Below are 14,207 nucleotides of genomic sequence, written 5' to 3' on the forward strand. Positions count from 1 at the left end.
GGCTCAGTGGGTTAAAGCGTCTGCCTTCGGCTCAGGTCATGATCTCAGGGTCCTGGGATCAAGCCCCGCATTGGGCTCTCTGCTCAGCTGGGCGCCTGCTTCCTCCTCCTCCTCCTCTCTGACTGCTTCTCTGCCTACTTGTGATCTCTGTCTGTCAAATAAATAAATAAAATCTTTTAAAAAAACTACACGAATATATTCTTATTATAAAACTACTGCTTTTCATGTTTTAATACGGTGTAAGTAAAACGGTCCATGTCTTCTCTTTCCAGAAAGATTTAAGCCCACAGAAGACAGGAGCCATATTTTACCTCAAGAGCACCTTAATTAATATCTGATTAGCCAATATCTGGGGAATGATTAGGGGCTAATGCTGTGGAAGCTACTGATGGAAATTTGTTCTTTTAAAAGTTGCCACAGACTTCAGAAACAGAAAAAAGCAATAGGTTAGGGGTGCTAGTGAAGGGGGGAAAACACATTCTCTGCCTTGAGGTGATTCTATTGCTCTGGAACAGTACATTCAGTCATCTTCCTGTCTGGGTATAATTTTGAGGAAAAAAAAAAAGAAGAAGAACAAAGAAAACAGTGGCAATTCACTATTGAGGAAAAAAAAATCAGTGGCAAGCCTGTTGTGAGGTTTTCAGTCTCTTTCTGGCATAATCTGGCACATTAAGAGAAAGCTATTTGAATTATATGACCATGTACCCAATTCCCAGCATTTCATCCTCTCTTTTCAGGATATCTTAGATTGGTAAAAATCACAAAGTAATTTTTAATCAACCCAGTCAAAACAAGAATTTAAAACAAAGCCAGTTTTATACTGGATACGTGCCCTAGTAGAAGCGGCTGGTTGGGAGAGGTGGTCTGAATGGTGGAGGGAGAGGAGCTAAGGGCAAATAAGATACTGGCAATTATTTGGGTTCACAAGTAATGGCAAAAAATGTCTCCAAGATATTTATTTTTAAAGTCTTCTTGCAGTTCTTTTCATAAGCTTTTCATATTGAATGATATAATGAAAGGGCTCAATTCCAAATATTATGACATTTTATGCAGTCACTACTTAAAATACTTTTAAAATGCCAAAAAGAGCACAATGCTAATGAGAAAAAGGCAATTTTGCCTAGTCTTGACAAAGTTAGAATGAAGAAGATAATCTCTAATAAGAGGGGAGGTTAAATCTGGAATTAATATAACTAGTAAAAAGGTCTAGTGTCTGGAAGGGTACATGTCTAGAAGAGAAAAATAATGTCTTGATTTTCTATGAATTGTAAAGTGAATAAAACCCATAAAAAGCATGACAGATTTTCAGTGTAACTAGCAACTTTCATTTTGCTAGCTTTCATACAACAGTAGGTCCAAACGCTGAATATGCGTTAGTTAAAACTCTTAACATAACATTAAAAAACCCCAACCCATACATTTTTAGGTCTATAGTCAACAATTTGAGGTTCTGAAACAGAAGTTATTCTCCTCACAAGTATTATATATAGCTTTAGAACAGAGTTACGTGTCTCTTCCTGGGGTCATTTAGCTTCTCCTCTTGTTTGTTCGTTTCAATACCTTGTGTGACTGTGGTCTGACATGCAGACAGAGAAAAGTGGCCGGGGGGCAGGCTCTGTAGGCTGGGTACAGGACACCTTTTATACCAACGTTTCTAGAGGTGTAGACTTTGCTGAAGGGATTTATGAGCTCAAAAATCCAGACCCCCCCCCATGAGTGCCAAAAGGGGAGTTTTATTGTCCCATTCTTGGTTTCCTTACGAAAGAGCCTGTTCAATATGTGAGATTCTTTTTGGCAGAAAATATTTCAAATTTTACATTTGCTTGAAAAACATTTTTTTCAGAACACTACTCGAAGGCAAGACACAATGCTAGGAGTTGATAGAAGAGACGTAGTTTGGAGTTGAAAGGAGAAAAATGACTGGCAGTTTAGAAATGGTCTATTTCCAATGCATCCCTGCTGATGACGGAGCTGAGATTGGTGAGAAAGCTAATGGGGTGACCCGCTGTGTCCAGGCATGGTGCCATTATGAGCAGAACTAAAACTGAATAATCTTGGTGATTATGAAACATTCCTTTCCACAGATCCTGTTTTATGCATATCTGAAGTGACTCAAACAACTCTGTAGACCAAAGCTGAGGCTGCAATTAAAAGAAGGATCCCTGTCCTCACAGAGTGCAGAACTCAGACCATAAAGAGAATGTATATTGCAGGGCAGAATTTGATAGGTGAAAATAGAAGTGGAGGAACATACCACACATTATAGGCATCAAAGGGAGCCCTGGAGGAATGTGGAATAAGATCTGCCTGGGAAAATCTGGCAAAGCTTTCTGAAGGAACTGGCCTCTGCTCCCTGATACACCATGCACCAAATATGAAGATTGTCTACAGCATGCCAGGACTGGGTGTGGGGCCAGGGGTGGGGAGAAAAAGAGAGACATAAGAAGAGTACAATATCATGTGTTAAGAAAATGATACAGATAAGGCAGGTAGGTTTATAAGCCACACGAGACTTGCCTTGTCCAGTCCCAGGTGGAAGGGCAGTTAGTAAGGGCTTTCCAAAGTGGGAAACTTGAGCTTAGTGCAAAAAATGTGCCATGGGTAGGGGGAGAGAAAAAAATAAGCCTATGCAAACAGCATAAACTGAGCAGAGGCACGAAGGGAATAAACAGAGTTTGAGAAGTAGTGACGGGAAGATTGGAATTTGGGCAACTGGGTGATTAAAGGCACGGAGATGAGAAAATGTAAATCAGTTGGATGAATACTAAATGAGAAGTTTAGCATACTGGGGCAGAGAGTGAAAGTATGTCATGGGTGAGAAGAGAGAGCCAGGTGGTGTGTCCTAGAGATGAGGTGGGAGGTAAGTGAGAGCCTTGAAAGTCACGTGAAGAATTTTGGTTTTATTTTCTATCTCTTGGGTTGCCCTGTGATCAGTGACAGCATTTAGAGTGGGATCTTGCTGCAAAATAAAGGATGATAGGAAAGGGATTAAGGTCAGATGGCAGCTTGGCTAGCTGGGAGCGGGTAAAATACTAGCAGAGTTTGGTGAATGGTGGAGTCAGGCAACTCCAGGTTGGCGGTCGGGGAGTGGAAGATGCGAAAGCATCTGTGCTTGCTTGTATCAGGAGGGAAGAATCCATAGTGCCTGGGGTTTCCAGCCTGTATGTTTAACAATATTATAGTAAGGAGGAGTTCTACAGGTAAAGACTGTGATTCTGATTGCATACCTAAGCCATTCCACCTGTAAGATGCAGAAGTGTAATCAGACTTGAAGATGGGAGTATTCTGTGCAAAGGTGAAGCTTAAGACATGGGAAGAAATGAGGTTGCCATTGAAGAACCCCTCCCAAGTCCTTCCCTTTGGCTTCTTTCTATTCCAAATGTATGTCCTTTGTATCCAATCACACCCCAAGGTCTACCAGTCCTATCTGGTCAATTATGAAACTGTTTCAACATTTTCCTTAGAGCTGTGTTGTTGAGTACTTAGTTATGTGTGGCTAATGAGCACTTGAAATGTGGTTAGTCTGAATTAAGCTATACCGTAAGTACAAAAACTTGTAGTCTGTATGAAAAAATAAGTGTTAAATAGCGCAATACTATTTAATATGATTATTTGTTGAAATAATAATTTGATGAATTAAGTTAAATAAAATATATTATTAAATTAATTTTAGTTGTTTATCTTAAGAACTAGAAAACTTTAAAACACATGTGTGGTTCATGTTATATTTATATTGGATAATACTTTCTAGAGTATTAGTTTGGCGTAGTATTACGATATAACTTCAATGTGGGATATAAAATATTAAGACAGTTTACAAACATCTATAACCACATCTATAACTACATCTCTCTGGGTACTGTGATTCCTTATTCTTATCCTATCTTATCTTCTTCCATTGATCTGGTATGTAAATTTCACTAGTATTAAGTTTGTGGGCTTTCTTAATGACACAGCCAAGCAACTCCCTCGTAAGGGTGTCAACTGCCTGGGTCATCTTTTTCTAATAAGTGCTTGACACGAATATTGTCAGGCAGCAGCTTGCTAGTAAACTAACTCTCGGAAACAGAACAAAATAAAATAGGAACAAAAACAAAACTCTGATTTTCATGGTATAAATGCTTGCACAAAGGCCAATTTCATGCTACCACTATTTTATCAACTTGTTTGCCAAATTCCTGCATAGCTACCAATGCAATCTTATGAGACAGTTCAAGCAGGTTCTTAGTTTCATGTTCTTTCAAATGCAAGCCATTTGCTGAGCCAAAGGATCAACTATGACTCTAGAGCAGAGCCATGCTAGAACTTTTTGCAATGATAGAAACGTTCTATATGCTGTGCTAAGTGGCTACTGAACACTTGAACTATGGCCAGTACAATGAAAACTGAATTTTTAATTTAATTCAATATTAATTAAATTAAATGTAAGTAGCCTCCTGTGGCTACTGGCTGCTGTATTGAACAATCCAGGTCTGAGGATGAATAGGGCAGATGGAATTTTTTTTTTCAAACATAAGGTATATTTGTATATCAAATCACCATGTTATAAACATTGAATATATAGTTTCATTTTTAAATTATACCTCAACGAACCTGGAGAAAACAGAATAAGAAACTCATACAAGCCCAGTTTCCAACTTGGGTAAACAGGGCTGGAGTAAGTGGTGGGGATTGAACAGATTTGCTCCTATTGATATTTCCTTCTGGGAAAAAGAACACAGAAACTGCACTCAATATTTTTTGTCACTATATTTTTTTTCATAAAATTCTGGCAAATATTCCCTTAATTCCAATTAATATAACTTAAATTTGTGAATATAATTCCTGCAAACTCTGACTCCACATTATAAAAGCCACAGATTTTGAAGGTGTTTAAATAAGACCTATTAAGATTTCCATAAGGAGGACTTTCCTCATCTTGGTTGATGAACATAAGTGCATTCCATGGTCACTAAAAAGTTCTTTGAGCACCAGGAGAGAACTCAGTTATTACAGAATAATAATCTTGGTTCTTCAGAAAACATTAGACTACTGGTTTGGGCCCAATGAAGAGAACCATGTTGAATTTCCTGCTTTATATTCAGGTGCAGAAAAAACATGTCTTTCCCCCTGGGTAATGAGGCTCAGAACAAAAAGAAAATCTCCTGCCTTATTAAAAGAAATATTTGACAATAGCTGGAGGCATATTATATTTGTCTTAATCACATAAGATTCTTCTATCTCATTCCCATTGTTTCAGATTCCAGATGAATTTACTACCTTGTCGATGAATCAGAAAGTCATTGATCAAACAAACAAATAAGCAAGCAGACCAACAACAAAATCAGGCTTATAAATACAGAGAACAGACTGGTGGTTACTAGAGGGATCAGGGGTACAGGGATGGACAAAATGGGGGAAGGAGTGTAGGAGGTACAGGCTTCCAGTTATGGAATGGGTAAGTAATGAGGATGAAAGGCACAGCATAGGGAGCACAGTCAATGGTATTGTAATAATGTTGTGTGGTAATAGATGGTAGCTACACTTGTGGGGAGTGCAGCATTATGTATAAACTTACCAAATCACTATGTTGTATGCCTGAGAGTAATTTAACATTGTGTGCCAACTCTACATCAATTAAAAAATAAATAAATTTTTAAAAGGTATTGATCAATGAAACTTGGATTTAGATAGTTGACTGTCTAAATCAGTTCTGGTTCCTGAAGCTCATTTTACTGCACTTCAGAATCCTAAGACTTAATGCTCGATCACTGTTTCTAAGTTCATCCTATGAAAAACAATATCATAATTTCTTCATGGCTTCATTAATCCCCAAATGGCAAAAAATAATATATTAATAGATCAGTGGAACTTTGAATTAAATTAATAATACTAAATGTGTATACACTTAATAAAGATTTTTTAAACTTAAATTCAATTAGCCCACATATAGAACATCATTAATTTCAGAGTAGAGTTCAGTGATTCATCAGTTGCATAAGACACTCAGGGCTAATCACATCACTTCTCTTCCTTAATGCCCATCACCCAATTACCCAATCCCCCCTACCCTTTTCACCTTCAGCAACCCTCTGTTTCTTTCCAACAGTTAAGAGTCTCATGGTTTGTCTCCCTCTCTGATTTCTTTCCATTCCATTTTCCCTCCCTTCCCCTATGATCCTCTGAACTATTTCTCATATTCCACATATGAGTGAACCCATTTGATAATTGCTTTTCTCTGATTGACTTCTTTCATTCAGCATAATACCCTCCAGTTTTATCCACATAGATGTAAATGGTAAGTATTCATCCTTTCTGATGACTGAGTAATATTCCACTATATATATATATATATATATATATATATATATATATATACACCACTTCTTCTTTATCCATTCATCTGTCAATTGACATCTGGGCTCTTCCCACAGTTGGGCTATTGTGAACATTGTTTCTATAAACACTGGGGTGCAGGTGCCCCTTCTGATCACTACATCTCTATCTTTGGGGTAAATATGTAATAGTGTAATTCCTGGGTCCTAAAGTAGTTCTATTTTTAACTTCTTGAGGAACGTCTATACTTTTTTCCCAGAGTGGCTCTACTAGCTTGCAATCCCACCAATAGTGTAAGAGGGTTTCCCTTTCTCCGCAGCCTCACCAACATTTGTTGTTTCCTGACTTGTTAATTTTAGCCATTTTGACTGGTGTGAGGTATTATCTCACTGTGATTTTGATTTGTATTTCCCTAATGGCAAGTGATGTGGAGCATTTTTTTCATGGGTTTGTTGGTGATTTGTATGTCTTCTTTGGAGAAATGTCTGTTCATGTCTTCTGCCCATTTCTTGACTGGATTTTTTTGGGGGGTGAGGGGTGTTGTGTTTGGTAAGTTCTTTATATATCTTGGATATTAAGCCTTTATCTGATATGTAATTTGTGAACATCTTCTCCCATTCCATAGGTTGTCTTTTAATTTTTTTGACTGTTTCTCTTGCTGTACAAAAGCTTTTTTATCTTGATGAAGTCTCAATCGTTCATTTTTGTTTTTGCTTCCCTTGCCTTCAGTGACGTGTCTAGCCAGAAGTTGTTGCAGCTGAGTCACAGAAGTTGCTGCCTGTGTTCCCCTCTAGGATTTTGATGGATTCCTGCCTCACATTGAGGTCTTTCATCCATTCTGAATTTATTTTTCTGTATGGTGTAATAAGATGGTCCAATTTCATTTCTCTACATGTGGCTGAGCAATTTTCCCAACACCATTTGTTGAAGAGCGCATCCTCTTTCTATTGGATATTCTTTCCTGCTTTGTTGAAGATGAGTTGATCACAGAGTAGAGGGTCCATTTCTGGGTTTCTGGGAACAATGTCTGTTTTTGTGCCAGTACCATACTGTCTTGATGATTACAGCTTTGTAATAGAGCCTGAAGTCTGGCATTGTGATGCTACCAGCTTTGGTTTTCTTTTTCAGCATTCCTCTGGCTATTCCGAGTCTCTTCTGGTTACATACAAATTTTAGGATTATTTGTTTCAGCTATGTGAAAAATGTCAATGGTATTTTGTTAAGGATTGCATTGAAAGTGTAGATTGCTCTGGGTACCATAGGCATTTTAACAATAATTGTTCTTCCAATTCATAAGCATGGAACATTTAGCCATTTCTTTGTGTTTTTCTTAATTTCTATCATGTGTGTTCTATAGTTTTTAGAGTACAGATTCTTTACCTCTTTGGTTAGGTTTATTACTAGGTATCCTATTTTTTTAATGCAATTATAAATGGGATCAATTCCTTAATTACTCTTTCTTCTGTCTCATTGTTAGTATATAGAATTGCAAGTTATTTCTGTGCATTGATTTTATGTCCTGCCACATTGCTGAATTCCTGTATGAGTTCTAGCAATTTTGGGGTGGAGTTTTTTGGGTTTTCCACATAGAGTATCACGTAACCTGAGAAGAATGAGAATTTGACTATTTCTTTGTCAATTTGAATGCATTTTATTTGTCTTTCTTATCTAATTGCTGAGGATAGTATGTCTAGTACTATGTTGAACAACAGTGGTGAGACTGGGGATCCCTGTTGTGTACCTGACCTTAGGAGAAAAGCTCTCAGGTTTTCCCCAATATGAATGATATTTGCTGTGGACTTTTCGTAGATGGCTTGTATGATATTGAGGTATGTTCCCTCTATCCCTACACTGTGGAGAGTTTTAATCAAGAAAGGATTCTGTATTTTGTCAAATGCTTTTTCTGTATCAATTGAGAAGATGATTAGGGTTCTTGTCTTTTCTTTTATTAATGTGATGTATCATTTTGATTAATTTGTGGATGTTGAACCACCCTTGCCACCCAAGTATAAATCCCACCTGGTCATGGTGAATAATCTCTTAACGTACTGTTGGATCCTATTGACTAGTATCTTGGTGAGTATTTTGACATCCATGTTCATCAGGGTATTTTCTATAATTCTCCTTCTTGATGGGATCTTTGTTTTGTTTTGGGATCAAGTAAATGCTGGCTTCGTAGAACAAGTTTAGAAGTTTTCCTTCCATTTCTACTTTTTTAATCAGTTTCAGTAGATCAGTATTATTTCTTCTTTAAATGTTTGGTAGAACTCCCCTAGAAAGTCATCTGGCCCTGGATTCTTGTTTTTTTGAGAGGTTTTTGATTTCTGCTTCAATTTCCTTGCTGGTTATTCATCTATTTGTACTTTCTATCTCTTCCTCGTTCAGTTTTGGTAGTTTATAAGTTTCCAGGGATGCCTCTATTTCTTCCAGATTGCCCAATTTGTTGCCATATAGTTGCTCATAATAGGTTCTTAAAGACTGTATGTATTTCCTTGGCATTCACTGTGATCTCTCCTCTTTCGTTCATGATTTTATTAATTTGGGTCCTTTATCTCTCTCTCTCTCTCTCTCTCTCTCTCTGTCTCTCTCTCTCTCTCTCTCTTTGGTAAGTCTGGCTAGGGTTTTATCAATCTTATTAATTCTTTCAGAGAACCAGCTTCTAGTTTTGTTGATCTGTTCTACTAATTTTTTGATTCCTATTTCATTGATTTCTGCTCTAATCTTTATATTTCTCATCTTCTGCTTGATTCAGGCTCTATTTGCTGCTCTTTCTCCAGCTTTTTTAGGTGTAAGGTTAGCTTGTGTATTTGAGACTTTTCTAGTTTCTTGTGAGAGGCCTGTATTGTTATTAATTGGTTTATATAATTGACTGCTCCAAAATTAGGAGCATAAATATTTACAATTTTTAGATCTTCTTGTTGGATAGACCCTTTAAGTATGATATAGTGTACCTCTTTATCTCTTATTACAGTCTTTGGTTTAAAATTTAATTTGTCTGATATAAAGATGGCTACCCCAGCTTTCTTTTGGTGTCCACCCCCTCACTTTCAATCTGGAGGTGTCTTTGGGTCTAAAATAAGTCTCTTGTAGACAGCATATGGATGGGTCTTACTTTCTTATCCAATCTGGTCCCTGTGTCTTTTGATTGGAGTATTTAACCAATTTACACTAAGAATAACCATTGAAAGATATGAACTTAGTGTCATTGTATTATCTGTAAAGTCGCTGTTTCTGTATATTGTCTCTTTCTTTCTGGTCTATATTACTTTTGGCCTCTCTCTTTGCTTAAAGCATCCCCTTTAATATTTCTTGCAGGGCTGGTTTAGTGATCACAAAATCTTTTATTTTCTGTTTGTCCTCAAAGTTCTTCAGCTCCCTTTCCATTCTGAATGACAGCCTGGTTGGATCAAGTATTCTTGGCTGCATGCTTTTCTCATTAAATACTCTGAATATATCATGCCAGCCCTTTCTGGCCTGCTGGGTATCTGTGGATATGTCTGTTGCCAATCCAATGTTCCTACCCTTGCACATTAAGGACCTATTGTGTTGAGCTGCTTTCAGGATTTTTCTCTTTCTCTGAAACATGCAAACTTCACTATCATATGCCAGGGTGTTGATCTATATTTATTGATTCTCAGCTATGATTTCCTCAAATATATTTTTGTCCCCTTCTCTCTTTGTTCTTCCTCTGGGACCCCAATAATTCTAATGTTGTTTAACTTTATCAAATATCACTGATTTCTCAAAGCTTCCCTCCAAGATCCATTAGTTGTTTTTCTCTCTTTCCCTCTGATTCCTTCCTTCTCATCATCTTGTCTTCTATGTCGCTGACTCTCTCTTTTGCCTCATTTACCCTCATTGTTAGAGTGACCATTTTAGACTGTACCTCAGTTAAAGCATTTTTAATTTTAGCCTGATTAGATTTTATTTCTCCACGAAGGGATTCTCTAGTGTCTTTTATGCTTTTTTCAAGCCCAGCTCGTAACTTTATAATCATTATTCTCAATTCTAGGTCTGACATTTTACTTATATCCATATTGATTAGATCTGTGGCAGAGAGTATCACTTGTGGTTCTTTCTTTTGTGGTGAATTTCTCCTGGTCACTTTGTCCAGAGAAGAATAGATGAGTGAGAGAACAAAATAAAAAATATCAACCATGACTCAAATTAAATACACACTAGACAAAACCAAAATGGTCAGAAAGCTAAAAAGAAAAGAAAAGAAAACAAAAACAAAGATTAAAAAAAGAGAGAATATTATCTTAGAGGTGGACAAAATGGGGTGATCCTCTTGGTCTGGGTGTATTTTGATCTGTTTGTCAAAAGACACTAATTTCCAAAATTGCAAAGAAAGAAAAACTTTTATATATATATATATATATATATATATATATATATACAAAAATAAAGTTGAATACAGTGAAAGAAAGTCAAAACTGGAGAATATATCTATAAAATATAAATAAAAATGAAAATTTAAAAAGTATCAAAAACAAGAAGTGGATAAAATAAAAAAAAATTTGAAAAGGAAAGAAAAGAAAAATTTTAAACTGAAAGACTAAAAACTTATGAGAAAAAGTCCTCAAATTCTATATACTATTTTCCCCTAGTGCAGGAGTTTTTCAGTTCTGTGTGATCCATAAACTTGGTATTTGCCAGAAGATCCTGCTGATCTTCTGGAGGAGGGACCTGTTGCACTGCTTCTCAGGCAGCTTTGTAAGCTGCTTCAGGTTGTTCTATATCACTCTTGTTCCCTGAAGGATTTTTGTGCCACTTTAGAGGATGAAAAAAAAATGGCAATGTCCCAATCTTAGCCCCATGCTAAGTGATCGTCTCCCCCATTCTTCAGTGCACTTTCATAGAAAAAGAATCAATCCCTTTTGTGTGCAACAAACACAGACACCTGCAGTCCACACCTGCACCAATCTTCCCAGTGGAGGGAGGGGGTATCACCGTGGCCCCCTGCTTTCCAGGCCTCTGCTCCAGTAGTGTTTGGCCAAACACATGCCTACCTTGCACTTCTCCTCCATGGGGAAGGATCAGGGTTCTGTAGCAGTTTTGCTGCTTCCTGGGCCCCTGCTTGGAAAGCAGTTTTGGCTCATGCAGGGGTTCATGGTTTATGGCAACACATAGCTGAGAGGAAACTCTGGGTTTCACTAATTGTGGCCAGCTTCGCTGCTCCAGTGTTTTGGAACTCTGCCCCACTCAGGCATCCCTATTCTTTCTGAGATCCTGGGGATCCTGAAACCATTCTGTCCCAGCTAGAATTCTCCCCTACTTTACCACCTGAGCACCTTTCAAGCAGAAACGTCCCTCATAGAAACAGAGTTCTAAAAGTTCCAATTTTGTGTTCTGCTGCTATATCACTTCCCTTTGCTGGCCTCCAGAGTCTCCTTCCCCCTGTCCTTTATCATATTATATATTCCCTCAGATTCACTTCTCCACAACTTCTACCTTGCAAAAAGTGGTCAATTTTCTATCTATAGAATTGTAGCAATCCCTTTCTTAGGTGCCAGGTTGAATTCACAGGTGTTCAGAATGATTAGATAGATGTCTAGCTGAATTCAAGGGACCAGATGAAGAGGGTCCCCTACTTTTCTACCATCTTCCCTTCTCCTACTTAATAAAGATTTTTAAAACAGGGGATATATCATAATTTTTTTTATATTCTGAAAAAAAAATTATTTACAAAACCAAATCTCAGATTTAAACACTGGAGAATTCTGATTATTTCTCCTTAGGAACAGAAAGGCAGAACACATATTAATTTAAAGTTGACCTCAAAAGGCAACCTCAGTAGTTTCAAGAATAGGTATACTTAAGCATTACATTTGTTTAAAAACATGCAGATTCCAGGATGCTGGGTCCAGTAATCTGTATTTGAACAAGTACCCCAAGTGATTTTTAGTCTAGTTGTTGAAAACCCTTTGAAACCTGAGAATCTTGTAAACCACCCTAACTATTAGCAATAGCTATTTGTCTACCCAAAGAGTACACATGTACATTCGATTGCTTAACTTCTAAGTCCAAGCACTCTTCCATAAAAAGTATTTAATAGACTTCATAATGTAGATAATTCTGGACAGTTATTACATGGCAATGTAAAATAAATTTTGGTGCTCAAGTCCAGAACTCACAGGACTTTGTTTACTTGAAATAAAAGTCAATGAACTGTGAAGAGCCTTAGTTGCTGGTCAATACAAGGATAGGACAAAGTTATAAATTCAATAATTAGTTCATTCCTTCCACCACTCCTATTTCTCACTATGAGCAAAAACTCTGTTGCTAAAGAAATGAGCTTAAAAAGTGTCTCACTCTCTCCCTAGTAACTCTATGTGAATAGAACTGAAATAAGACACCTCATCATTAAAATCTAGGATGTCCAGTAACTCAAACCCCTGGCCACGAGGACAGATGATTTTCCAGGTGCTATAGGACTAATTTGAGTTAAAAATATAATTTAACTTAAAATAGTTATTTGGACTGAAGGTTGCAGAAAGGGAGATGCATTGGGAAAATGGGGTAACCGGTTGAGGGGCATTAAGGAGGACAGATTTGTAATGAGCACTGGGTGTTTAATGAATCATTGTACAGCACACCAAAAACTAATGATGTACTATATGTTGGCTAATTGAATTTAAATAAAATAAAATAGTTATCTGGAGTCATGAAGACAGCTTTTGTGGGTCAAAAGAAGTTTAAGGCAAAATAGTGATAATGAAAATATGTGTTTGGTAGAAAAAGGAGAAGAAACTAGAAGTGACAGTTATTAACAGACACTATTTCTCAACAGCATGACAATATCTGTAAATTAATTATGATTTCTCCATGAGTCAGAAGTATTCTCAAACATTCACAGATGATATCCAGTTAATAAGTGAAGGCTGCATCAGTTAGTCTACTGAAATTTCCTGCATGTCTTTGAGATTCAAGTGTCCATGAAAGATCAAGTGAATGATGCCATACCTGTTCTGTGTTCAGCCCACATCCATGATGTTTGTTTCCATATGCCTGGGGAGTGTTCCTTGATTTTAAACTCAGGTGGATTCCAAATGAATCTTTTCCTTTATAATGTTCAAGAAATAAAAGGGAAAGTAGAAAGCATGAGAGCAAGTCTTAGGATACAAGGACCAAGGACTGAACACTAGGAAGTCTAAACACAGCTGTATTTGCAGGTTACATTTGTACCTATGGCAACAATTTACCCAGATCACTACCATACTTGTTTTGCTTTCATTGCTGAAAGGATTTGAAACTTGTGCATTCTTAGATATTTAAATATTTCTGGATAATTGAATCTTGTCAAATTAATTTAATTCTTTCCTTTAAGAACTGTTTCTTAAAGGGCATGAATTATCCCTAAAAGTAACTTCCAAAAATGTTCAATAGGGGAAAAACCCTACCATTTCTCTTAGAAATCCTTTGCGCTTATGAAAAATTACTATTGATTTTATTAACCTCTATACAACATGTTGCTTTAGTATCCAAGAACAGTTCTGCTGAAGTGAGTATTTTATTTTCTTTTTTCTTTTTTTTTTATTTTCAGCATAATAGTGAAGTGAGTATTTTAAAACCATGCAAAGAAATGTGGTGCCACTGGCCTCTAGATCAACTCGCTCCCTTACAAAACATTTGTGCAGATTTCAAGAAATTTCAAGCCATTGCAATCAAAAACACGGTACAAGATTTTAATCCCTTCCTGATTATAATTCCCAATTTAAAGGCCGTTGGTTTAACTAATGTTTTACCGAACTGTTAAAAAGAGTGTTGAAAGACAATGAATCTTAACAATATACTGAAAACTCTAATGTGATTCCATTTTTGAAGCACAGAGAGCTTGATTATTCTTAAGATCAAGTGAGTCCTTCCACTTTTGGGCCATTCAGTGAAAT

The sequence above is a fragment of the Martes martes genome (assembly GCF_963455335.1).
Source record: "Martes martes genome assembly, chromosome: 4".
NCBI lineage: Eukaryota > Metazoa > Chordata > Mammalia > Carnivora > Mustelidae > Martes > Martes martes.